This window comes from Cygnus atratus, chromosome 5 (genome assembly GCF_013377495.2).
Source record: "Cygnus atratus isolate AKBS03 ecotype Queensland, Australia chromosome 5, CAtr_DNAZoo_HiC_assembly, whole genome shotgun sequence".
Classification (NCBI taxonomy): domain Eukaryota; kingdom Metazoa; phylum Chordata; class Aves; order Anseriformes; family Anatidae; genus Cygnus; species Cygnus atratus.
The window spans coordinates 42,355,886-42,382,709 of NC_066366.1; the positions used below are offsets into that span (position 1 = coordinate 42,355,886).

At 41.3% G+C, this 26,824-nt stretch overlaps 1 long non-coding RNA gene across 1 annotated transcript in view; it reads left to right on the plus strand.

Annotated features, from left to right (window-relative positions):
* LOC118244833 (uncharacterized) overlaps positions 1 to 22,444 on the plus strand; it is an 89,225-nt gene extending 66,781 nt beyond the window's left edge. Inside the window, exons 2-4 of the long non-coding RNA XR_004777667.2 lie at positions 16,457 to 16,582; positions 17,457 to 17,569; positions 19,633 to 22,444. This is a non-coding gene — a long non-coding RNA (uncharacterized LOC118244833). The remainder of the gene's footprint in view (positions 1 to 16,456; positions 16,583 to 17,456; positions 17,570 to 19,632) is intronic.
* The last annotated feature ends 4,380 nt before the right edge of the window (positions 22,445 to 26,824 follow it).

Here is a 26,824-nt window from a genome sequence, read left to right on the forward strand (position 1 = left end):
CCACAGGAATTAAAAATAATAATAATAATAATAAGTAGAGTTCATCAATCTGAAGACAATAAACCCCTGTCTCCCACTTTACTGCGAAATATCAGAAACATAAACAGCTTAGCACAAGTAGTTCTATTACTATCCAGGGTTGATTTTTTTCAATGTAAAGTTCTTTGAAACAACCAGACCTACAGACACCCAGCTTGTTCATCTTCACCGGACTTTCTAAGAGGACTGACTGACAGCCTGCTTGGTAGAAAGACTGGCAGTCTTCCATGATAAAGTCTTTATGCCTGGGTCTTGAAATTAATAGCTGCAGCCACCGAACCAAAAGAATTTTGTTCTAGTAAAAACTGTCAAGCTGATAACTCTGGAGACTGAGGTGTCTCATTTATTCACAGAACAATTAAATTATAGAAGGCACAGGGCACATTCCTCCCAACTATGCCTTTCAGATGTTACACCAAGAAAATCCTTGTTCTGAGGCATTTCTGTTGGGATGAAGGTGGATTTTTTCATGGCTATGGATGAACCTGTCAATGGAAAGGGGCAATTAGTACAAATCCCTGCCTGTAGATGTGCAATGGGAACATCTGTCTCAGCAGGAAAGACTGACATCCAAGACATTTTGCAAAAGCCAGAGAACAGGCAACAGATGGCAGCAATTTTCAGTCTCCAGTGACCAGCTTGGACTCTTTTCTGGCTAGCAACTGTGAATGGCTCAATTATCTGGCCAGTTCCCTCAGACTTCAGCATCTATCTAAAGCTAAGAGAAGTGCACGTTTGGTGAAAATTGTTTTTTAAATTATGTAATATAAACAGGGCTAGTAACATCACTCAATTCCCATCAAGTTCAATGGGAGAGCAGGGATACTTAACTAACTGCTCACAGGCTCCGACCTGTGTCTTGTCCAGTGGCCAGACTGGTGATGTACCTGCTAAGTTAGAAGACGACATTTTACAACAGGGTTCTGTCTTTCTACCAGGAGTCTGACAGAGGTACAAAGAGACCAAATAGCCCAACAAACAGATGATTCAGCCTCCAGAAAAAAAATGCAGCAATTTTTTTTGCCTCTTATTTTGTGCACCTGTAATACTTCCTGTACATGGAAACACACAAAAGCACATAAGCACGAGTACTCCACCTACCCAATGATAAAACCAACCTACTGCCTGAAGACCTCCCCCCTCCCAAATCCACCAAGCAAAACACAGGCAAAGAAACATTTAGGATTCCTGGCAAACTACTCCTTTCCCAGCACACACTAAACAAATCCTTGCTATCTAACAGGATGAGAGGATGAATTAACATAACCACTTCTCCACACAGCAATTAGCAAATGAAATCAAAACAAAGGAAATGTCCTCCATTAATCTTTCCCTGCCAAAGAGCACCCGACTGCCATATAATCCACAGCAATTAGCCAAATAATGGGAGCGCAAGAGATTTATCTTGAAGCAGGAATTAGGGAGGGCACGATTAATGTACTGTACATCAAGAGTACAGGCAAAAGCTGGTGATCCCTCCGTGCAGGGTTGTTTGAGGAAGCTGCAAAGCTTGGTAGCCTGGAACCAGGTCGTAGCACATACCCCCCAAAATTCCCCTTTAACACATCCTGTGTAAGCCTGACTAGCAGTAATTGCATATGGTAGGATCAGAGTTGTACCCAGACTTTAAAATCTCAGTGGTGCACCTAGGAGCTTACCACTATCTTCAGTTAAAAGAGGCATTTGGAAGGATTTGAAAATAAATAAATAAATCAATAAATCTGCAGGCATGCAAAAGAGGGTGCAGTAAATCCGTAGAGATACTGATGGTATGTCCCAGCTCACAAGCAGGACCCACCTGCTCCACTGGGCTTGGTACTATTTACCAGGGAAGTTATAAGCCAAAACTCAGGACACGTGGTCCCTTTGGCAAAAGACAAAGCAGAGTAACACCAGACTCCTGTTTTTAGTATTCACACCTACACTGTCTCTCCAATATTTATTCTGCTGCTTAACAGGATGATGAGAAATATTTTGCAGATCTTATTTTCTAACTGCTGCATGGTCTTGCTTTGGGCTACAGAAGAGCTGTCATGTTCTAGCCAGTTTGTTTTCTCCAGAATCCCACGAAACTGAATACCAAACATGGAACAGCTTGCAGGGACACCACAAAGCTCTTACACTCACATTTGTATCAGTAATAGGGAGAAAGTGAAGAGACAAAATCAACAATACAGAGAGAAACAATCTTTGTTCTAAATGCTGCTGTTAGGCAACATGAGCCTAAAGGCATTTGGCTTCTTTAGCAAAATTAACAGGAAGTAAAAAAAAAAAAAAAAAAGAGCAATACACTTAAACATTACAAAGCAATAAACTTAAACATTACACATTATGATAAACACACAGGTTTTCTATCATCCAACAGGCTGGCACAGAAGAAGACATTTAAGGAGATTTGCAAAGATGAAGAGCTGTGCCAGAAATGTCTGTGCCAAAATGTTACTGTCGGACAGTAAACAATTTATAGGCCTGTGACATTAAATGCAATAGGACACAGACTCGGATATGGACTTATCCAAAGACTTATTTCCAGGATACTTTCAACACTACAGAAAATGAGACTTTAGCCAAAAGGAATAGGAAGAGTCCAAACTCTGCCTACTGCTAAAATCAGTGCTGAAGTGGTATGCAAATACTGTCTTGCCATCAACATACCAGGCAAGCCAACAGGGAACTTGCTTTGGGCAACTGGTCTCACGTAGATGTTGCTGTTATTGAGGCTTTCAGGTATTCAGACAGCTCAAGAGAAATTCTGAGGGCTCTGTAATGAGATAAATTTTTAAATGATCCGATTTAATCATAGATGTGAACTTTATTCTACAATAAGCCTAGTAACAGATATAGTACTCCTCCACTAATACACGGCTTCACAGATTCTATCAGCTGCCATGCTGCTGCATCTTTTCTGTGCTCTAGACCTGTGTCTGATGTCTTTCACACAGCAAATATAATAGAAATAAAGTTGATACAGGGTGGATCCACAAGGCATTCTTGAAAAAGCCTGCATGGACTCACATTTCTACACCTGTGATCTTTCAGTTGACTTGTTTCAATACAACAAACTTGATTCCAAAATCCAGTCCCTCTCCTAGTCCCAGTATATCATACTTGTAATCAGGAAAAATCATGTACCTTGCAGGTGAAGAATATTACTTGTAAGTGAAAAAATATTCAATCCATGTTCATCTAGAGGAGTTACTAACATTTCACACCATGGTTGAGACTCTACTTAGGAGAAACATTTCTGTTTTCTTTCCCCTTTACTTCATCTTTGTATCTTACTTCTTTTCTTTCTCCTCCCTTCCTTTCCTGTCCCCTCCCTTGCTTTTTCTCCAAAAAATCTTTTCTGTTATTCTGTCCTTTAGGCTGCACAAGAAGGACATGTTCAATCCTGAACTATATTGTATAGATCTTTTGTATGTGCTTAGCATACTCAAGAGTGGGGGTGTGAGGTAGCAAAAGCAAGGGAAGCAAGAAGCTACATGAAACTTCAACTCTCTTGATGTTCTCACAGCTGTAATCCTTCCCATTTCCCTGGAGTTTTATCAGCTGTCCTAGCAGGGTCACTTTGCCCTGGTTGTGGCTATTTGATACGGTTTCCCACAAAATCAGTTGAGCTGTTTCTCTCTCTCACATAGAACTGCCTTCACCATTGTTCCCATGTGTCTCTTTCCTTTTTGAACTGTTAATGTACTGTGCTTCCTAATCATCGGTATTTTTACAAAGAAATGATATAACAGAACAGAGGATACCATTTCTGGTCTCCTCTTTCCAGCATACAGCAGTCATTTACCAAGTCCTGTGGACTAATGAATCTTCAACTTGTTTGCTGCTTTCCAACAGATTACCATGTTCTTGCCACCTTGCACTGGGGATCCTTCTAAATGTGCATGAGAATACAACAGCAGGTGACCCTCGGTGCTGCCTTCTGGGGCATCCTTAACAGCAGCAACACAAAAAGATTGTGCCAAACTGTTCATCCCTTAAGCAGACCTTTCCACCTTCTCCCAAAGTCTGTCTCCTGCCCATTATGGTCAATACATTCTCATGACACAGATCAGCACAGACCTGCCAACAGAGCCCAGCACAACTTCATCTAGCCACTTACAGCAGTTTTCCTGCCAGCATTTGTTTCAAGGGAAGGGAGAAAAGAATGGCATTCAGCCAGTTTACTTGCCCAACTGCCTCACAAAATGGAAATGGTGGGCAGAGCCTCCAAGAGGGTCAAGTTATGGCTGCAAGGTAATCTTTCGAGCTGTTTTTCTGTAAGCAAACCAGTGGCAAAGAAGCTGTTGTAATAAATTTTTAGTCACTGGGGTATTAACAGACTTTTCCCACGACCCATTCCTAAATCATATTTGTAATGCCTGTCTCATCACTTAGACCAGCCTTTGTTTTAAGTTCCAACATTGCTGGCTGAAACTCTTTCAATATGAGTGCTCTCATTGTCATCCAAATATAAGGATGAATTTCCAAACCTCCCTGTTCACACAACATAAGCAACAAACACGCTGGAACCCTGGCAGCCAGAAGAGCATGGCCTGGTGGTATTTAGTCAGGCCTAGGCTGAACAAAGCTACAACCACACAAGGAAGTCTTGATTGTGTGTACTTGTGCCCCTAAGCAGGGACGTTGTTGTACATTAATTTGACAGCAAGAAAATAGAGATCGGTTTAAAAAGAAAGCTGTATGTCACGATTTTCATCCTAACATACAGATTTGGGACAAAATCCTCATAATACTGATTGTTGAGATTCTCCTTTGTGAAAGTGTGACAAATCTTATAGTGCACGGGGGGGATATTTTTTTAACAGAGTCAACATACAGATGGATGGGTTTTTAGAGAGACAGAGACAGAAATATATAGATTTCAGCCAAATACAAAGAGGGAGAAACTGCCTGGAAAAAAATAACTGAGAGTAACTCAGCACGGCTTGGTATTGGGAGCTGAACTTGCAGCTTTGACAAGGCTGACTTTAAGGCGACCTTCAGTGGAGCTCCTTAACAGTGTATGCTGGGCAATCGCTGGTAAATCTTTATTAATTTTAATTGGCGGCACCCATTTATAAGAACCATTAAAAAGGATAAATTGAGCCCATCCGGCGTAATGTCTTTTGTTAATTAGTTTGTCAGCACTGTTTTAATATCCCCTAATGACTTCATATTTCAGGCCTGACATTAAAGGAGACGCTGTGAGAAAGGAAATGGTCTTATCACCGTGTACATTTTTTTCTTTTTTTGAACAAAAAGTGTCCTTCCAGGCCTGACCAAGGTTAGGTGTCATTTAATTCAGACAGACAGGTACCACAAGACTTGGAAAGGCCCTATCACCCTATCCAAACTTCACCTTGCTACTTACCAGCATGCTCTGCTGAGATTTTCTCTCTTTAGAGACCTGTACAACAGCAGAAGAAATTCAAAATCATGTGTCACTAAATTCCCACCCTCCATAGCTTGTCATGGACATGTCTCCAGTCTCAAAGCACATCCATGTGAGAAAGATAGGGGAGAAGCCTGAGAAAGAATCGCAGCAATGTCTCCCTTAAGTACAAGCAAGTTAAACCCCAGAAAGCTGAAGGTCTTTTGATTCACAAGGACATGCACAGCACCAATAATCCAGTCTATCTTGGTGGACACAGTCTTACACGTGAGAAGCTGAAAGGACCAAATGCATCAGCAAAGAATGCTTCATGTGCGTTAAATGTTGAACTAGATGATCTTACAGCTCTTTTCCAACCTAAATGAGTCGATGTACAAAACTGATTTGCAAAAGAAGATGAAGAATAAATTATTTCTCCAAGTATGATGCTTGGGCTGGAATAAAGAGAAGGGAGTAAATCTGTGATTTTGGTTTCAACAGTTCTGTCCTTCCTCCCTGTCATGGTTTTGACTGGGACAGAGTTAATTTTCTTTGTAGAGGCTCACACAATGCTGTGTTTTGGATTTTTTAACAAAAATAGTGGTGATAACATACTGATCTTTTTAGTTGTTGAAGAGCAGTGTTTGCCAGAGCCAAGAAATTTTCTGCTTCTCATGCTGCCCAGCCAGCAAGGAGGCTGGGAGCGCACCAGGAGCTGGGAGGGGACACAGCCAGGACAGGAGACTGACCAAGGGGATGTCCTACACCTTATGGCACATGCTGAGCATGACAGTAAAGAAGAAAGGAAGTAAAGAAGGAGGAAGGGGGGACGTTTGGAGTGATGGCATTATGCATGATGAGCCCTGCTTTCCTGGAAGTGGCTGAACACCTGCCTGTTGATGAGAAGTAGCAAATGAATTCCTTGTTTCGCTTTGCTTGTGCATTCTGCTATTGCTTTACGTAGAGAACTGTCTTTATCTCAACCTACGAGTTCTCACACTTTTACCTCTCTGATTCTCTCCCCCATCACACCTGAGGAGAGTGAACAAGTAGCTGGGTGACACTTAGCTGCCTGCTGGGGCTAAACCACAACACTCCCCTGTGCACATCTTGTATTTCTTGGAATAGCACACTCAAACTGCAAGCTTGGAAGATGGGAAAGTTGGATCCAGTTACCAATGCTGGAAAAACATGGGTTTTGTACTTCTACTAGATCTTACTAATATTTTAGATATTTATGTCTCAAATAGGTTATGCAGGTGGGTTTTTTTAAGTTTAATTTTATGTTAGTTAATAAAAGCAACTTTTCTTCACTATGAGGGTGGTGAAGAACAGGATTAGGTTGCCCAGAGAACCTGCAAATGCCCCATCTCTGGAGGTGTTCAAGGCCAGGTTGGATGGGACTTTGGGCAACCTGGTCTAGTGGGAGGGGTATCTGCCCATGGCAGAGGTTTGAAAATAAATGGTCTTTAAAGTCCCTTCCAACCCTCTATGATTCTGTGGTGACTAGCTCAAACTTGTAATCCTCTCTCCAGAATGTGTGTGCACTTGATAAGTTTTATTCAAATAAGAAGCGTATAAAGTAAGAGTCAAGAGAAGGGTCAACAGTAGCCATAACAAAAGGCAATGAAACCTATTATTGTCCTGAAGTTTCTTTTATGGGGTTGACCATGTTTTCTTAGGCACCACTGTCTCTCTCCTCTCAGTTCTGCCCCATATGAATGTCTCTGAGCTGAGGAATGCTGGAATTATTCACCCAGGGAAGCATTTCCTTACTGTGGGGTCTGTAGCACTGCAATTTTTATCCCTTCTTAGTCTTGACAGTGCTTGATCAAACAGATTGGGAGATCCTCAAATAATGTTCACTGTCAGTGAAGGGCTTTGTCTTGAGGGATAGATTCTACTAGTTTGTTTTTATTGAGGATTTCAGTTGGCAAGCAATATGAGGAAAGTAACATTCTCCACCAGTTAACATCACGCCTGATGCTTTGATGTCTGGTGTTAGGTAAGTTCACATGAGGGTGAAGTGAGTAAGACAGAAGCAGATCATAAAAAAATTAGTTTTTCCTCTGTCTTACATAGCTTTGTAAACCAGGAAGAATTTCAATAATTTTAAGGTGTTTGCAATTACACTGGTAATAGTAAAAGGAAAATTAAATCTTTAGCTGACAAAATTGTATTATCTTTTCTATGAAACTTCAGGGTAACCCATAAATGGCTCTTTATAAGCACCATACTGAGAACTGTAAAGAGGCATGTTCCACTTTGCTAGATCACCTTTCTGCAAAAAACAAACAGGTAATAACTGTAAAGATTGAATCAGTTATTAGTTTTATTACTGAGCAAAATCCTTGCCTCAAAGTCAACGGACATCTTGCAGTAAAGGTCTGAAGAACTAACAATTTTTACTTTTTCCATGAAAATTTAAGGCTAATGATTTCACCACTTTTTTTTTTTTACTTTTTTTTTTTTGGCAGATGCAGACAGCACTTGAATATTAAAAGCTGCTCTGTGATGTCCCAAAAGCCATCCTACCGTCATTGCAAGACTGTGCCTTATTTCATGTTTCATGCAAATTTAATTTTTTTCAGGGGACTGCTAAAACCATGCCCTATGTGAAGCACACAGTAAAAGCCTGCCTAGGGTAAAATAGATATTCCCAGCAGGATGAACACCTCTTTGAATGAACTGCCTTTGCAGCTAAATAGAAGTCTTATGTTTTTCCTCCAACCAGCCTGTCTCTTGTGCACTGATGTGCTCTACGGAATTCAGCCTTTCATAATCAAAGCTCTGTGCTACACTGCCAGTATAGTTGGTACTTACTCTCCATTTTGCAGCTCTGACAAATACAAATTTACATAATAGTCTTTCATTTCTACAAAACACCATCCTTCACGATGCATATAGTTTCAGTTTTCACAACAGAGCAGAAACTTGTATTTCCACTGTCCCAGTATTTTCAGCTTTTGTTATACAAAAAAATTATCCCTTCATAAGTTTCATTTTTGCTACCTAGAGAGTGATGAGAGATTTTCTTCCTATGCATTAATTAAATGACCACTGAAACTCAGCTGGGAACTGAGAAAGAAGGAAACATATATTCCTAGTTTTGATTACATGTAAAAGCCCTGGAATTATATCTACCACTGCCAAAATGTAGCAAACTTGGGCCTAGGACTTCCAGTCTATTCCCCTACATGTTGCAACATTATTTTCACCAGTTGATATCTTTCCTCATTTCATATAAAACTTTCTGTCCTCCTGTACCTCATTCTTGCTTCCGGTCTTCAAAATTCAGGTATCTGATAATCAGATTTCCAAGTACTAATAAAATTTTTATATTTTCATAGAATAAAATTAAAAAGTTTCAAAATGCAGAGCTCTTGACCTTAATAAACCACGCAACTAGCACATTTCAGGTACTTTAATAAATATTTAATACTTTACAGTAAATTGCTAATAAATCTATTTTTTATCCGAAATACAGCTTGCAAAATTCAATCCCTCAAACATACAATTTAGCACCTAACATGGCACCCATTACAATAACCTGACTAGTCAAAAAATTAGCCTATACTGTTAATTTTAGAAGTATGGATGAACAGAACTACTGGCAGGCTCAGTTCATGACATCCAGACCCTGTTCATTCCAGCACAAGTTCCCTGACCTCCAAGCTGGTTCTGGCCTCTACCTGCCTGGAATCATTGAGGAATTTACATGGATTTATCTGTGTGTCTGGATTATTTAGTATATATGTTGAAAATTTTCCTTTCCCTAACAGGGGATAAAGCTGGGGGAAGACAGAGATCACAACCGCTATTTACAAGAACACCTTTTTCTTAATAAAGTTATTATTAGTAGTAGAATTAAGCTGCTACTTATAACAGCAGATAACTACACGCAATGCATTCCCTTCACACAGTTCACTCTTTCACACACCATGCACTAACTTGCAGTTTCTGGCTGGAGCAGCAGCTGAGAGGCCAACCCCAGCTGTCACCTCACAAGCGGAGGATTGTACTCTCAGTGGCTTCCAGGCAGGTGCTCGGAGAGCGCAACAAGGGGTCCCTTGTTTCTGCTGCTGTATGTATTTACCTGTAGTCCTGGTCTGCAGATATCAGCTACCACAGCCTCAGATGTGGTATGAGTCATGCGACCTGGTGTTGATCCTGTTGTTTGCCCATGGCCTTTGACAGATTTGGCTGACTCTCATGCTAATTTATCAATGCGTGTGGATTCGATAGCATGACTAGCCTCTGGAGCTTATCACTTTTTGGGAGACTTTCAGACATGACCTCTCAGCATATACTTTTCCCCTCTTTCACTTGCTGTCTTCTGGTGCCCATTTCCACCCCCCCACATCCGTTAAATGCCTGCAGAACCGACTCCCTCAGAAGGAGCCTTTACAACACACACACACACACAGGAGTTTTTGGCACTTCTGTGGAAAAGCAGAGCTATGAGGCAGGATCATGTGAGCTGTACTGCTATTTGCAGTAGATCAAGGAGAGCCAACCAAAAGGAGACCTACCAAAATTAGAGTAGAAGCTACAAATTGAATTGTTCACAGTGCATATGAATCTTTTTTCTTAGGGAAACAACTAAGAACTATAATGGTAAAACAAAGGTAATGTTGCTCAAGTGCTTTTTTATTAACTGTAGTGAATTGTCTCCCAGCATCTGATAGCTCACCCCCTTCCCTTGTCATCAACTTTTATTCAAATAAAGCCATATACTGAATAATCTGGATCTGGAGCCTATGTACAACTAGTTTCTTACATGTGTTTTGTATAAGAAATAATCTTACTTCTGCTCTTTAGCCAAAAATCCTGTAATTTTGGAATAATATTCTTGCTGAGAAGGGGGTACTGAATTGCCACTAGATGGCAGAGAGAGTCCCTACCTTTAATCTCACCTCGGTAGAAAAAAAAAAAAAAGATCACAGAAGCCCTTTGAAAGCACTGAAAAGGTCTGTCCCTGTCTTCTCCCCACTACATCATGGATGGGCTTCTCACAACAAGCAGATGATAACTGGGCCAGGGCTAGGTGAAGTGCCCGTAGCCAGGTTTTACGTGCACAATTTAACACAGATTGAGCACTATGTTTGGGGAGAGGTGAGGGAGGAGATGCTCTCAATCTGAACTGTGAAAAATAAATGGTGGTGCCAGAAGAAGGCTGTAGCAAAGTGAGTGCAGACATCTGCTTCGCTAGCCACACAGTGAGACCAGTGTCAACAGAATGCACCTCTTGCTTTCTTTGTCAGCAGCCCAGCTTCCCAGGGAGAAGAAAATCTGCCTTGTGCTACATTTCACAGGTTGTGGGGGCTCCCATGGCTCAGTACTGCACCAGTCCTTTGGTCAGGGGCACAACCTGTTGGGCTGAGTGAGGCTCCCTGCTTTCCTGACCTCTTAGGTTGGTCTAGACACAAATTAACTTAACATACGATACAGGATGAAGAAGAAATTTTCATTCAAATTCATGAATTTACAAATTCATTTCCATGAACCATTCAGCATACGGACACAGACTTTGTACAAATGGCCAAAGATGGAGATAACTTCTGCACCCCAGGCTCTACACCATGTATTTGAACAATTTCAGCATTTAAATTCATGAGCTTGATATTCTGCCAACTGTCTACCATCTCTTTCACTTTAATGGAATTAGAAAGACATGAAGCAACTTTACAACCTTAAAGGAAGCCATGACTAGTGACCCCTGTCTTTTAGCATCTAATGTCCTGTTTATCACTGCCCTTCCCAGCTTTGCACACTGTTTGGCCATCACAACTGAGCTGAGCTTGTAGCCAGGAAGATTACTTTACACTTAAATTCAAAATGTTTTCTGTCCTGCTCAGTTCTGTTCTGGGGAAGTAGATTAACCTATTTGGTAGTAAAAGTCTTCCAAGTGAAATTTTCATCTTTGCTTTTCTACCTGAACCAGCCCTGCAAATCTCCCACCAGTTCCTTGCTAGTATCCCCCCAGAGAGTCTCATGAGGCCTACTCCCACTGCTCTGTCTCTCTTCAATAAGCAGACAATTAACTTCTAGCTTCTCAAACTGCAGCAGAAGATTATGTAAGAGATCTCCTCTGAGAAATGACCTTTTTACCTCTGTTTTGATGCTGGAACAACTTCATGCATGTATTTTATGTTCCAACAAAAACATAAATTCTGGATGGCTAAGAGAGTCACAACTTCCCTCCGGACTTCTCCCTGCTGTAATAGTGCTACATAAACAAAAGGAGAAATGAATGACAGAGTGTCTGCTTGAAAAGATCCTTTAGAAGAATAAAGATGGTTAATTAAAACAAAAATAAATGTGCTAATGTTTTCTAGACCTGAGAGGAGACCGGCATCTTAGGAACGGTTGGAGAGGCATCAGATCCTCAGGATAATATTGGCACATAGAAAGGAGTCAGAAAGGCTTAGAGACAACGAAATGTACATTAAAGCAAGAAGAATGATGTTCTTCCTGGTTCTGGCATTTATTTTCTTGGGCACCACTCATTGAAGGGAGGGAAGTATTTGCTGAGTATGTAGAAGAATTTAGTGGGTCTGAGGTGCTGATTCCTCAAGCCTAGACACTTAGCGTGCTCATGCCAGGAAAAGTGAAGAAACACTCCAATTCAGTGTACTTAACTCATAATACTTTAACAATCATCAGCGATATCCTTCAGAAGACAGCCTGCACAATCCCATCAATTGGACCAGGAGAGGCAGTGAAAAATCCACTTGGAAAGCATCAAAGTGTGTGGACAGTCCCCACACATTTTGAAGGAGATAGCTCTTTCAGATCCAGTTGTAGCTCAGACAGCTCACAGAAACAGCTCTGCATTTCCCCCATGCAGAATATTAGGATACTAAGCAATACCTTTCAGAAAGATTCACTAACGCAGTTTTTGCTGTTTATTCTGCACAGAGATCTCATACAAAACTCTCTGCCCTCAGGGTGATACAGTAGTACAAGTTCACTCACATGAACTCATTCATGATCTGAGCTGGCAAAAAAAAGACAGTTCAATTGTTCAAAAACAAAGTATTAAAAAGATAGGAAAAAAATCACATAATTGATTACCATTGTTTGCACAGTTTTCTAGAGATGGCCTAGTTACATGAAATACAAATAGCCAAATAACTTACATGACGGTAGAACTCCCACATTCACTGACGGCTATGCAGTGACATTGATCAAGTCCCTCTTCATGACAGAATAAACCTGATATTGCCCTCATCCGTGCAGAAATAGCAAAGTGGGAATTGTGGATTTTTCTGTAAACTGAAAATCAAACTAATTCAGCAGGAACACTTTGTTACAGTCCATCCAATAAGCATATTATAGATCTTAAAAGAAGGAGGATTCACTTTTCTATTCATACACATCATTTATTTACTAAGTCTTTGAAATCCCTCAGAATCTGATGAAGCACAGGTTGGATAAATGGACTGTGAGTTACACTGCGAACTTGCTGAACTGTCAGACTCAAGGGGCTGTGATCTATGTCACAAAGTCCAGCTGGAGGCCAGTCACTAATGGTGCACACCAGGGGTGATATTGGGGCCAACATTAGTTAACATCTTCATTAATTGTCTGGACACTGGGATAGAGTGCACCCTTAGCAATTTTGCAACTGATACAAAATCGGGAGGAATGGCTGACACACCTGATGGTTGTGTTGCCATCCAGAGGGACCCTGAAAGTCTGAAGAAGTAGGCCAACAGGAACCTCATGAAATTGAAGAAAGGGAAATGTCAATCCTGCACCTAGAGTGGAATAACTCCATACACCTGTACAGGCTGGAGGCTGACCAGCTGGAAAGCAGCTCTGAAGAAAGGGACCTAGGGATTCTGGTTGAACATGAGCCAGCAATGAGTCCTTGTGGCAAAGAAGACCAATGGCCTCCTGTGCTGGATGAGGGACAGTACTGTCGGCAGTCTGAGAGAAGTAATCTTTCCACATTGCTCAGCACTGGTGAAATCCTACCTGGAGTGATGTGTCCAGTACTGGGCTCCCCAGAACAAGGGATATGAACAAACTGGAGCAAGCTCAGTAAAGAGCTACAAAGATGATTAAAGGACCAAAGCTCCCGTCACACGAGGAGAGGTTGAGAGAGGTAGAGTAAACAACTGGAGAAAAGGCAGCTCAGGGGGTATCTTATTAATGTGTACAAATCCCTGATGGGAGAAAGTAAAGACAGAGCTAGATTCTTCTTAGGGGCATCCAGTGACATGTCAAGAAGCAGTGGGTGCAAACTGAGATACACGAAATTACATTTAAGTATAAGAATAAACTTTTTCAGAGTGAGTGTCCAAATATTGGAACAGTTTGTCCAGAGAGGTTATGCAGATAATCCTTGGAGATTATCCAAAAATGTGACTGGACATGGCCTTGAGTAACCTTCTTTAGTTTTGAACAGACTTTGGACTATATGATCTCCAGGGGCTCCTCAATATTTCTGTGATTCTGTGAGCCTATTCTGGACTTTATCTCAAGATTTATTGCTTTTAGTAGGTAGTAATCTCCATGATGTGGATTGAAGAGAAGATACATAGGAGGTACTTCCTAGAACACACTATTTCGTCATAACTTTATTCAATGGCCTGTCTCGTTCTCTAGATTTGTGTATTCTGGCTGATGCCTCCCAGTACATTTGTATATGCATGTAAGCATTCAGCAGTGTCCCAGGTTCAACTTTCTGAGCAATCACAATCTCATACTCCCCAACTGGCAGGTCATGAAATATCCATGTAATGTTGATATCTAGCATAGTTCATGTCAATTCTGAACTCACTGCACCCTCGAAGGTTATTCAGAATGTTCAGGACATGCTGAAGTGCTTTACAGTAGTGAGACATGATACTTGTTTCAGACTTTTGTGGCTTCTTGTGGGTTGGATGTATCTCATGCATACCTGGAACCAGAGCCTTTGGTTCCATTTTTTTCCAAATGATTTCATATGTGGTTCACACATACCTGAATCATCCTGTAAAATGATTCTGTAAGAGTATGCAGTAAACAAGGGCAACCAGACCTGATTTAAAAGCACACAACTGTTCAGAAACAAAGCACCAAAGTAAAGTAATCGCAGCTGATGTTCATTTGTGGATCAAATCCCAACTAGACTGAAGAATGGATATCCATCTTTGAAGCATTCTGAAGCTGTACTCCCCTAGGACAACCCAGTTAGCTACATCCTTCCTTGTCCTGCTTAAGTAGCAGTGTGTTTACTGCATATGAAAAAATTCTGAAAGAAGTAGATGTTATCTTCTTCATCTCAATCAAAATTTTCCTGGTGTAGTATTGCTTCAAAAAAACAAAATCCTAGAAAGACTGTATTTAAAGATGCATAAATGTGAGATCTCATAGAATTTTAAATAATTTACAGTTGTTACACTGTTAGGAAATTTTATTTTTATACTACTACTTATAAACATAAAAACATGTTTCTGTTTCATCAGTGTGACTCAAGAAATTAGTGTTATGTTGTTGTGAGCCCAGGAACTGAGGGTTTCTCAAAATTCTTACTATGCACAAGGAATCAACAACACCCAGCAACATAACTGTGTCACAGGAAAAACAAAGCTAAATGAAAACTGCAAGTGCAAAGCTTCTGGCAGGAGCTTTGCACAGCAGAGGGAGCAGCTGCCCTGAGTCACTTTTTTTCTTTTCATCATACTTTCTTTTCCCCCTCTTCTGTTGAGGAGGGGGAGTGAGAGAGCAGTTGTGGTGGAGTTTAGCTGCCCAGCAGGGTAAAACCACCACAGGAACAGTGAGAGCTGTGGGAAGGAACACTATAATTTGCTGTAAAAACAGTATCTTCGTTGTGTCCATGGTTTATGATAACACATAGGGTTATGGTTTTTAGTTCCTAAGATAGTTTGTAGAAAGTGTTTTGAAAGATTCTCTTGAGAATAAGACATGAGAGATAAAAGGTGAACAAAACATGTATGACTTAAAAATGAGTAAAGAATCCTTGCTCAGAATGGGACCCAATAAGAGCTACTCAGTCACCTGTGAAAGAAGTAACTACTTGATTTACGATTAAAAGCAATGCCTGGATTATTTTCAATGAACAAGACCACTTAATCTGCAATAAATTGCCAGACTCCAGAACAGCAACACATAAGAACCAAATTTATCATAACCACATCATATGAAAGCAACCTCCACTTTTTAGAGACCAAGGAATTGATAGATGTTGCCTGCAGCATCAACTTCCTCTGAAGAGCCACTTTTCAAGACAGAGGGCATCAGTGTCCTCAACAAAGTGAGTGAGAATGCCTCCAAGTATGGCTGCTACCTGTATCTGCCCTGCAGCTGGCCACACACTCACAGCGGGTATCCTGGCACATACAGCAAGGGTACTGACTACCAAGAAGTAAAACAGGACTCCACACACTCAGCTCTGAGACAGGCAACAACCACCTCTTTGAACAAAAGTACAAATTGACCATCACTGTAACCCAGGTGACCAGAAACTCCACATACAACTGGCGAGGCTCTGGCTCTTTGTAACAGCTGGTCTCAGTCCAAGAATAAGCTAGGCATCCATAGGGATGGCTGTGAATTGGCCAGTTTCCATCCCTAAACACAGAAAACTGCTGCAGTTCAACCCACAAGTGTTCTTGGAATCTGCTCACTATGGCTTTAGAAGAGGTCAAATAGAAGGTGCTCAAAAAAATATTTATGCTGTGATCGCTCTGGCTGCTTTACTTGGGCAGCTAACTCTGTGTTGTGACAGACAGCTGGGACATACAGATAGTGAGAGTCTGATCTGTATCCACGTTCAAGTACTTGTGTTTCATGCAAGCACATGAACTGTACAAGAGGAATTTAGGGGACATAGCAGCTGCATTCTGAGGAGAGATTTCTCTCCTTTATTTGGAGACATGCAGGCTGTGGGGGATATAAGTGAGAATTACAAAATCTTGAAGGTGGTGGAGAAAGAGCAGAACTGTTACTCACCAAACTTTGTAATATTAGAAGTAGGGGCACTCTTTCAAACTATGTGCAAGATAGCTAACGCAGACAAAGTAAATAACTTTTCTTTATGAACAGAGCAAGTAATGAATTTGTGGAATGTGCTGTCACACAAGATTGAGCAGAACAATAATAGCAGCAGCCTTGACGAAAAGAGCAGACTGTACGAAGAGGATTAATTTATGGGCAACAGCTTCAAAACAGGTACGGAAATAGGCACATGTGTACCTCATTATTACCCTAAATCCAATGACTGTGGATGCCAGGGAAGAATGAGGGGAATGCACAACAGGAAGTGTTCAGGATCATGTCCTAGCCCTAAATAGGATCGCCTGCTGTTACTGCCAGAGGTAGATATACTAACCTAGATGTGCCATAAGTTTGGCACAGTAAGGCACTTGTAACACTTTTATGCTTGAAGCCATGGCTGGGGAAAAGTCATCAACACCACAGGCCTAAGAGCCCTGCCTCCCTGTAGGAAAAGCAGTTAGTATAGCAATCAAAATTACAGCGACCTGTAATTGCTGTCATACCACATAACATACTTGAAAATATGTGTAGAAGTTAAAAAGTGATAGCATAAATTTTGGAGTTCTGTTGCCCATTAGAGCACAGAAGCTAAATTCAGAATGGTTTCTGTTATATCTCTCTAGCTGCAACTACTGCATTTTTAGGAAAAAAAAAAAAAAACTCCTTTGTTTTGTTTTCCTCTATATGCAGTTCCTGTCCATAACACTCCCTGCTGCAGAGGAACTGGTTTTTTGTGCCTGTTGTAGTAGGGACTTCTCCACAAAACTTGCATCCAAATAAGCTTGCCTTATAACTTCATAAGAGTCATCTAACAATGACCTAGCAATGAAAAGCCTGTCCCTTTCTCACTGTATGAGAACACAGATTTTTAAGAGAAAAATCTGTCATTTGCTAGCATTCAGACACATGCTGACTTCCTCTGAGCACAACAAAGTTCACCTGCTTCCTTCCTTCTCCATTCAGATCCCACAGCTGTGACAGACATGTCACTAAAACACACAGCACGTGTGCCACACATCCTTTTACCTTCCTCTCTCCATTTCTGCAGCCCTGAAGAACTGAAAGGAAACAAAGCTGGGTAGCAGCCATCTGGATGTATCCAAGGCCCCACCAAAGGCTCATGAGACCTGACAGACTTGACAAACTTACTGCTCCTTCTAGGTATTAAATGCCTCTTTTCCCAGAATTCTTCACAGCTACATGTGCGTTTATATGCTGTGCATCCCCAAAGCCTTCTGGAGCACAGGATTTGCTGTATTACTTTAACTACAGGGCCAAGTGCAATGGCCACTGCTCTACACATAGAAGAAAACTTGACACAGCAAACTTAACCAACTTCGTACTGCAATGGATGGGCAGGGGGGGTTCGGAATAAGCTTGTGACTCCCTGGGAAGAAAGATAAGAGAGAGAGAGACTCCACCTTATCACAGTGGAGCCCACTCATTTCTCAAGTCTAAGGAAAATGTCTGTTTCCATTCTTTCTGAAGGCAGCCAGGCCAGTGAGAACACACATTTTTTCTTACCGAGATCTAGAAAATATGTCCATACACTAGCTCATTTCTTGGTGTTGCAAATTTAACCTGAAATCATAGTGATGTATAACACAAGAAGCCAAGCACTGCCCAGAGAAATAGAAGTTTTGTCCAGCTCATGCTTCAATGGGAACTGGACAGCTGGAATTTGTCCGTTAAGTATTTGGTAGCAGGATTAGTTACATTGGTCTGATAGCCTAGAAACTGAGTCCTCAGAAATTAAAACAGGAAAGAACCTATTAAAACTACCCAATTCCTCCACCTGGCATGATGTGGGCATAACCCACTCTCTACCATTAGGCAGAACCCATTTGACAAGGTTGCTGAGCTAGCAGAGAACAGGGCCGGGTAACAAAAGTCCTGTCCTACACTAGAATCCTTCCCAGTGTAAGATTCTGGAGCAGTGTCAACTATTCTAACACCAAGAGCAATAAATGAGAAAGTTAGGTTCTCAGCAGAAGAAAATAGTTGATCTTTGCCAAGATCAGTTTCTTTTCAAATAATTTTTCCTCACAACTGAGCTATTCATAAGATGACCTTCTTCCAACCCCTAAGTAAAATCATACAACCATATGATCCTAAAGTTGTTCTGGCTGTGGGAAATGGATAGCTATGTAAAAATATTCCAAAGAAGAAACAAACTGTGAAATGGAAAATAAAAACAGGATGTCATTAGAACACGTTGAGAATAGCCAGGCCTTGGCATCAGACATCAAACTCACTCCTTGGCATTAATCATCAAACTTCTGTCTAAACTGATGTATAAATTTCAAGTTTTATAAATTCTAGGTGAATCATATGTCAATTATTAGGAATAGCTTTATTTTTAATTTTCCTGAAGAGGAAAAAAATTATGCACATTTTCATTACTAAACCACTAGATGTCACTCTTCCCATTTTTTCTCATGTCTACACCATCTGTAACATTTCTACTCCCAAAAAACTGCTAAATAATCACAGTAGTGATTACAAATGATCAAATATGGCACAAAGCCTACACAAACACAGCCTCTTTGTAAGCCTGGAGAAAAAAAAAATCTACTGGTCAAATACCCACGGGTCAAGGTGTTTTGGAGCTGAGGCTTAGATTCAGCACCACCTCCAGCTGGAGAGGGTGAAAAGTATAATGTCCATAGTTACAGGCACAGACTTATTAACCGTTCAATGAATTTTGAGTTCCAATGCTAACAAAATTAACAACCTGGGCAGAAAGCAACACCTCTTGAGCCTTTGCAGGCTCAATGCTCACACCCCCGGTATACAGGTATTAGGCCCTGCAGTGTATTACTTATACAATATTCGCTCAGTAAACTTATATTTTTAGCCCACAGCCAGAAAGTGGCTTCCCTCTAATACAGCTCAATGTGACAACATTGAGGAACCAGTGCTCTTTGCACTACACCTTAACGCCCATGTAAACCCCATCCTACCTCAGAAATCTGCAGTAACAAATTCTCTCCTCTGCAGGAATATAGATGTCACTGGGTAGCATAAAGCACATTCAACAGGGTACCTACAAAAGATACAGTACATTAGTTAATGTATAAGTATCATTGCCAAGAGAGTAGCAATTTTCAGCAAACCAGGGTAATAATGAAAAACTGCTCTGTCCATTTATTTAAGGATAGGACTGGGTTTGTTGTAGTTTGACTGGGATTCGCTTCAAACTACTTCTTTTATGTTGTTTTCAGGTCCTCCTTTGACATCCTAATGTGCCAGCTTTCCTCTAAGGAAGGAGATATATACTGCAAACAAGGAATGAAGAAAAACTGATCCATTGGTAAAATACAAGCAGAGCTATGTTCTGGATGGCTTTCATATTGGGAAGTGCATTTTCTTTTCCTAAGGGCCTATATGTTATATTTCTGGGAACTAAACTGGAGGAAGTTTAGTTCACTCTGAACTCAAGTGAAGTGCAAACTAAGACAGCAGGGCAGTCCCTCTGGTCCTTTTCTTATGCCATGACTCAAGAGTTTGCAGAGGTTCTGTTTGAAGAAGGAAATGCTGTGACTCCTAAAACATTTTTCAAAGAGTTTTGAACTCTTTGAATGGGGATCATCAGGAACACACTGCAAGCAGTATCCACTCACATTCCAGTTTCCTCAGATTTCCTGTGCTTGTCAAGACGGGAGTGAATGTTGACTTACTCTAGAGTGAATGTCTAATACATCATGCGAGTAAGTGCTTCCACTCTGCAGAGAGCACCAAAAAATAACACCATTGTCACATTCTTGTCAGTAAGTTTGGCATAACAGGGCTGTGAATACATTAGTAACAGTGTGTAAAAAAAAAGAAAAAAAAGCACATCAGGAGCCAGGAGATTAACACTGACAAGAAGAATGTACCATTTATTAATAGAAGTAAACCTAGCTTTTGAATGAAACATTTTACTAATATTCTTCTAATAAACTCCTCAATGTAGAACAATTCCTTTCAGTTTACGACATAATAGAGCAAATGAATGTATTGCAGCTCTAACTTCAAAAAAAGGAAAGATGGAAGTCTGATCCATCAAAATTTGCATTTCCAACAGTAAAAAACAAACTAAGCATTTCCTTAGCATAACTAATCCCATTCCAAGTAATTCTCTCCAGTCCCCAAGATTCATCTTGTTATAGGAATTAACCCAGTTTCCAAAAAATATTGCAGAGAAGTCTTTCCAGAAGGACAGAATTTTCATTCCCTTACCATTTATGTTGCCTAGAAACAAAAGAAGGCTGGCTTGTGGCCCCATCAAATCTCTGCTCTGCCAAAATCTTCCTGTGTGATCTTGACCAAGTCACTCAAGACAAGTTTACACCTCACAGCAGAGAGCGCTGCAAAGTTTGTTCCCAAATCAGGAATGCACGTGGCCTGGCACGGCTCTACCAACACGGGCCAGAGCCAGCACTGGTACATTCAGATACCATTGCATGGAGGTGGTTCTGAACCAGTCAGCTGGTTCAGTTCACTGCACAAACTGTTGTAGGTCAATGATCACACAGACAGCTCAGGTGTCTTTTCATCTTCAGTAAAAGCACGTGCTCAGGTTCTCTAACTCTTTTCTCCATTTGCGGAATGTGAAGAATAGCACTCTCATGTTTTGCAAAGATGCTGTAGGTGTACCGTCAAGAAAACAGGTGAAGCATGGAGACAGCACAGTACCAGAGAGGAGGAGGAGGGAGGAATGCAACACAGATCTCTGAAGCCTCTGGAGCACTTGAAAGTTTCTTTGGTGCAATAACTTTATCCACGGCTTCAAGAAACAAAGCATCTATTACTACTGAACCACACAAATAAAACTGGGAACACTAAGGATAAAGCTGTGAACAGCAAACTGCTTAGGACCAATTTTACTGAGAAAATAATTAGAATTGATCAAAAAATTCTTGAGAAAACATCTCTGTTCTTGCAAAACGCCAGTTTATTGAAATTGGTTGAAGAAAAACAAATTTCTGCTAAGAAAGGTTACTCGGGTTCAGGGAGGATTTTCTGATCAAACCAAAAGGGAGAGATACCAATTCCAGAATGTCCTGACAATCTGTAGGGTCAAAGATAGGAGAGAGTGAAGTTCACATTGCATGCACACTGGGACTTGGCACAGGGAGTTGAACCTAAGGTTCCAAATAAGCTCCTGACCTACCACACCTCTGGCTAGCTTGGGAGAAGTGTCTTTTTTGCATGTAGTTGAATGCTCACTTTCACCCATAGAAGAAAGCCTCATATTGCAGTCCAAGGTCACTACACCTATTTGGATGTGAGAAATGTATGCTCAAATTTCTATTCCACATGAAGCACTGGTGGGATTTGAACGTTGCTCCTCCAACAAACCAAATACATAGCCTGAGTGTTGGCGCATTTGTTATTCTGGTTCCAGTTAAACCTTTCAGAGGTGTCTGGTTTTGTCTGTCACAATGCAGAACAGGAAAAAGGGTCTTATGGGAGTAGCCCATTTCCTCCCCACCTCTAGAGAAAATATCAGATAGAAAGGAAAATAAGAGTTTTATGATAAAAGAACTTTCTAGTTTTATCTAAAAGCTCACTGGAGAAGGTAATGAACTTTAGAATCAGGTACACTTATTTCCAGTTTATGTTACCCAGCTGTTTGGATTTTGGTTTTGATGTATTTGTTTTTTTGTTTGTTTGTTTGTGTTGGGGTTTTTGTTTGGTTTGTTTTTTGCTTGTTTGTTTGTTTTTTTGCTAGTGTAACTTCAGACTCTAACTTCGCTATGTCTGTTTAGCACTCCTATAGAAGAAGAAAGCTCTATTAACTGTCTTGGGACTCCTAAAACTGGAGTTTGCCTCTCTTCAGAAAACAAAGCCTTTTTCCTTCCCAGCTAGGTAGAATACTTAATACCTGCTAACTATTCATATTCCTTTCACAAAAATTTGATGTAAAACCATTTCAATCTATGGTCTTTCTCCGAAGGAAACAGCTGAACTTCAGAAAGCATCTATTCTTACCATTCTTGCACTAGGCACCCAGGTATCAAGGTGGTTTTTCTGTTCCCTCTCTGGATGAATTAATCTTCAGATGCCACTTCTGCACACAACTCAAAACTCTAGCTTTTGGTCCCACACCTTGCCTCTAAGCTGGGGTGGCACAGAAGCAAGATGTTTGTCCCAACCCTGAAATGCCATAGCCAAGCCCTGTCTAAGTTCCTTTCATCAACAGGGTTATTATTAAGAACAAATGAGAAACTCCAAATAAAACAAATCCATTGTAAAGTTCTGATCACCATGTACAGTCTTTGCCTCCTTCCAGCGAGTCCTATCCTTTCAGCCTTCTGGCGTCCTGCTGTCGAGATTTCTACATGCAGGAAGATGTGTGGCTGGTGTATTATTCACCATGTGACAGATGGGATGAGGGGTGCCACGTGACAACGTGCTGGGTTATGTGACATGGCAAGGTCAGTCCGTTGTGTTACAGCTCAACAGGCCAATGATAAAGGAAGATAAATCCACAAGTTTCACAAGTATTTGCTGACATTTCAGTAGTTGATTGGATTCATGCCTCTTTCCTCTTAGATCTGACCTACATAGGGAAAGTAATCAGTATAACTGCACCTGAACAGCAAAACCTGTGCAGTCACTGTATTGGCCACTGATGAAGTCATTCTTAGCTGTCCCCAAAACAAGGGCTGTTCTGGCACTGTTATGCCAGTCAATCGCCCAGACAGACTAAAGGTTACATCGGCTTTGCAATCAAATAACAGAACCTTTGCGGTTATCTTTAGAGATATTCCTGAATAGACCTGCAGCAAAAACAGAATTAGGGGCAAAGGTAGAATTCCTGCTATGAGCAAAGATCTACTGCAACATACGCGTAATGCTTGGCAGTACGCTGACCTCATAAGAGTTTCCTGCACAGCAGACAATTTCATTGCACTAGATAAAGACAATTTGTATAATCAGGCTCAAGGCAGTACAGTTGTGAGCTGGAGAAAACTAAACACAGATAAAGGAAACAACACACAAACAAAAACCACCACTTAAAACATGACTTTCAAATCTCTATTTTTAACTGAAAGTAGCTTCAAAAAAAAAATCAAACAAACGAGGTAGTTTGCATAATCTGTAAAAACAATATTAGTACGAAAATTTCCATTAAGCCACTCTGCTCTGATGTTCCAGCCTGATATACACCATTTCTCTCATTTAAGTGCAGTAACTGGAACCCATGAGGCTGTTTGTATGAACAAAGGTCAGAGTTTAGCTTACTTTACCATCAAGAGAGCCCTTCAAATCAGCAAAAACCCTCCCCCTCTTCAGTGAACAATACATTAGGCCATTGATTTTCAGTCAGAGAAGAAAGGGCCATAAAGGCATTTTACCAGGTCATATAGGTCCTTCTCCCTCCTCCCAAAAGCAGGATCAACGCTAACTAAACCATTCCTGACTGAAAACTCATGAACAGTGCTTGAAACTTTTCAGTTTTCCATTGTCCTTGTGGAAAGTTTTTTTCTAATTTCTAACTCTCTCATTACATTTTAAACTTACATCCCTTCTTGTTCTGTGTATCATGGAAGTGCAGAACACACCTATTTTCAGTGGCCTTTTCTGTGCCTAAAGACTGCACCCTCTCAGACTTCTCCTCCCGTAAGTTAAACAAAGTCAGCTCCCCCATTTACTCCACATGAAAACCAAGGGTCACATAAATACGTTCACAGAAGAGTGAATACAAATAATACCATACCTTACATAATTATTTTGCTTAGAAAATCTGCAACTAAGAAGCTGTAGAGGTTTCCTCCCCACCCCTTCATGGAGCACAGTGCTCTGCTAACCTGTCAGGCCCAGGCCACCCCGGACTCCCCCACACATCCCTCACGGCCCACCAAACCCCAGCTGGCCAAACCTCGCTTCCTGCCCTGCGGCCCCTCACTTCCTCTCACAGCTGCCACCAGAGTCAAGCCTGGAAGAAAATGTGAATCTCCAGGAATGCCCCATGGTTTTCCTATGGGTGCAGGGGGACCTGTGGTACATTGGAGCACAGCTCTCAGGAGAAGAACTCTCACCAAGTATGCTGCAGGCTGTCTGGTGTCATACAGAGGCTCTGGGTGACTCAGGCCAGTGGAGAACATCAGCTCAGACAAACTTAGAGGTGCCTCTGAAACAAGCGTTCTGAACATACACACGCAAATAAACAGAATATTAAAAAAAAAACACTGAAGGAAATTGAATGTTTTCTGATAACAGCTTTAGAGCCACTTCAACTCTGGGAAATAGGTTAAGAAAGATGCTGATTTGTCACAAGAGGCTTTTCACTGAACTCTTGCAGGCATGTAGAAAAGGGAACCCACTCTGAAAGTTTCAAAAAAGGAACTGAGCAGCACAGAGAAGTTCAAATCACAAAGAGGCCAAGACAACACAACCCGTCCATGTTATAAGCAACACAATGCTACATGAAAGGCTCCAGTTCACACTAAGAAACTGTATATGCTAATTAAACCATGGAAACAGTGACCTAAAATTGCCATCAAGAACTAGAAATCTCTGGTAGGTGTTTTAATTGCTGTTATGCAAGTTCACAGAGACGCTGCTTAAATAACAGTCTGATGCTGTTGAAGATTTAAAATAATAAATAAATAGAATTACAGCATAAACAGAAATGATTGGCAGAAATCAAAAGATGAAATATTAATCAAAATGTAGAAGACATTACAAAACAGAAAGCATTATCAGTCACTAGTGTCCGTGTTTACAGAAACAAATTTTGGACCCCATGTAACAGAGACAAAAATCCCAATTTGCCTGTAACAGCAGAGGAAAGATTTTTATTTTTTTTTGCTCTCTATGCTACTTGAAGACATTCATCACATATTTTGTATATGGAATGGTCTGGGTTGGAAGGGACCTTAAAGCCCATCCAGTTCCAGCCCCCACCTCCCACCAGAGCAGGTTGCCCAAAGCCCCATCCAGCCTGGCCTTGAGCACCTCCAGGGATGGGGCAGCCACAGCTTCTCAGGGCAATCTGTTCCAGCATCTCACAATCCTCTGAGTAAAGAATTTCTTCCTAACATCCAATCTGAATCTACCCTTTTTTAGTTTAAAGCCATTACTCCTTGTCCTATCATTCCACTCCCTGACAAAGAGTCCTTCCCCAGCTTTCTTGTAGGCCCTCTTTAGGTACTGGAAGGCTGCAATGAGGTCTCCCTGGAGCCCTCTCTTCTCCAGGCTGAACAAACCCAACTTCCTCAGCCTGTTTTTGTAGGAGAGGTGCTCCAGTCCCTTGATCATCCTCACAGCCCTCCTCTAGACTCATTCTAACAGGGCAATGTCCTTCTGGTGCTGGGGACCCAGAGCTGAAGGCAGTGTTCCCGGTGGGGTCTCATGAGAGCAGAGTAGAGGGGGGAGAATCACCTCCCCCTTCCAGTCCCTGGTTGTCGCAGCCACAGTAATCTGCTGCCAGCAATGAGAGGCAGCATTTAACATCCATTACACAGCCTGTGCCACAGGTAACAACATTCACAGACAAGGAAATGTCAGCAGCGGAGACAAGGCAGCGACATCTCTGTCCTCTGCTGTCACCCCACGCATGGTCAGTCCACACTGCAGGGACCAGCTAACTCAGCACAGCTGGGCTCTGTTCTTTCCCAACTAAACAAAGCATACTGCTATGTTATTACCTTAAAATACTGATCTGCTGTCGCAATGTTATTTAAGTGATGGCCAGAAGGGAGGGACGCTGCCTAATAATTAACTAAGACAAACTGAAACAAAAAATCCCCTGATCAGCCTTATTTTGAGGCTTGCTGATGATTATAAGCTACATTTCCTCTGAGTGTGCATTTCAAGGCATTAAAGATACATGGATAGTATTTCACTTCTATTATAACACATCATTTTAATTCTTAAGAATAATTCTTAAGATTAATTCTTTAATTCTTAAGAATAATTCTTAATGGGCCACAAATGTTAACTAATCTTAAAAATATGTATATATATCTGGATGCAAGTCAGGGTTATTAGCATTTCCCTCTGACAGAGGGAAAAGCTGAAGTACAGAAGGCAATGAGAATGACCAACCATGAATTAGTGACGGAGATCAAAACTGAAGCCAGCATCCTTGCTTCTATGGTAGGTGTGCTTAAATTTCAGCCAGGGGAGGCAGTGCAGCTCCAACAGAAGCATTTAAAAGCGTTGCGCTATCCTTTCCCCAGTGCTGTCACTGGAAGTACACCTGCCACTCCACCAAAATGCAGGTGCTGTCCCCCAGTATGGCACTGCACTGCCATCTCATGCCGGGCACACTTCTGGCCCTGTGTTTGGAGTGGAGCTAGGGGAGGAAGGGATCCTGGAATGGACATGGTGAACTGGGCGGACAAAACATGTCTGCTCAGGGGCTGTAGTGGCTCCTGCCACAGGCTCTACAGCCTCTTAATATAAGGAGTCAACTTCCAC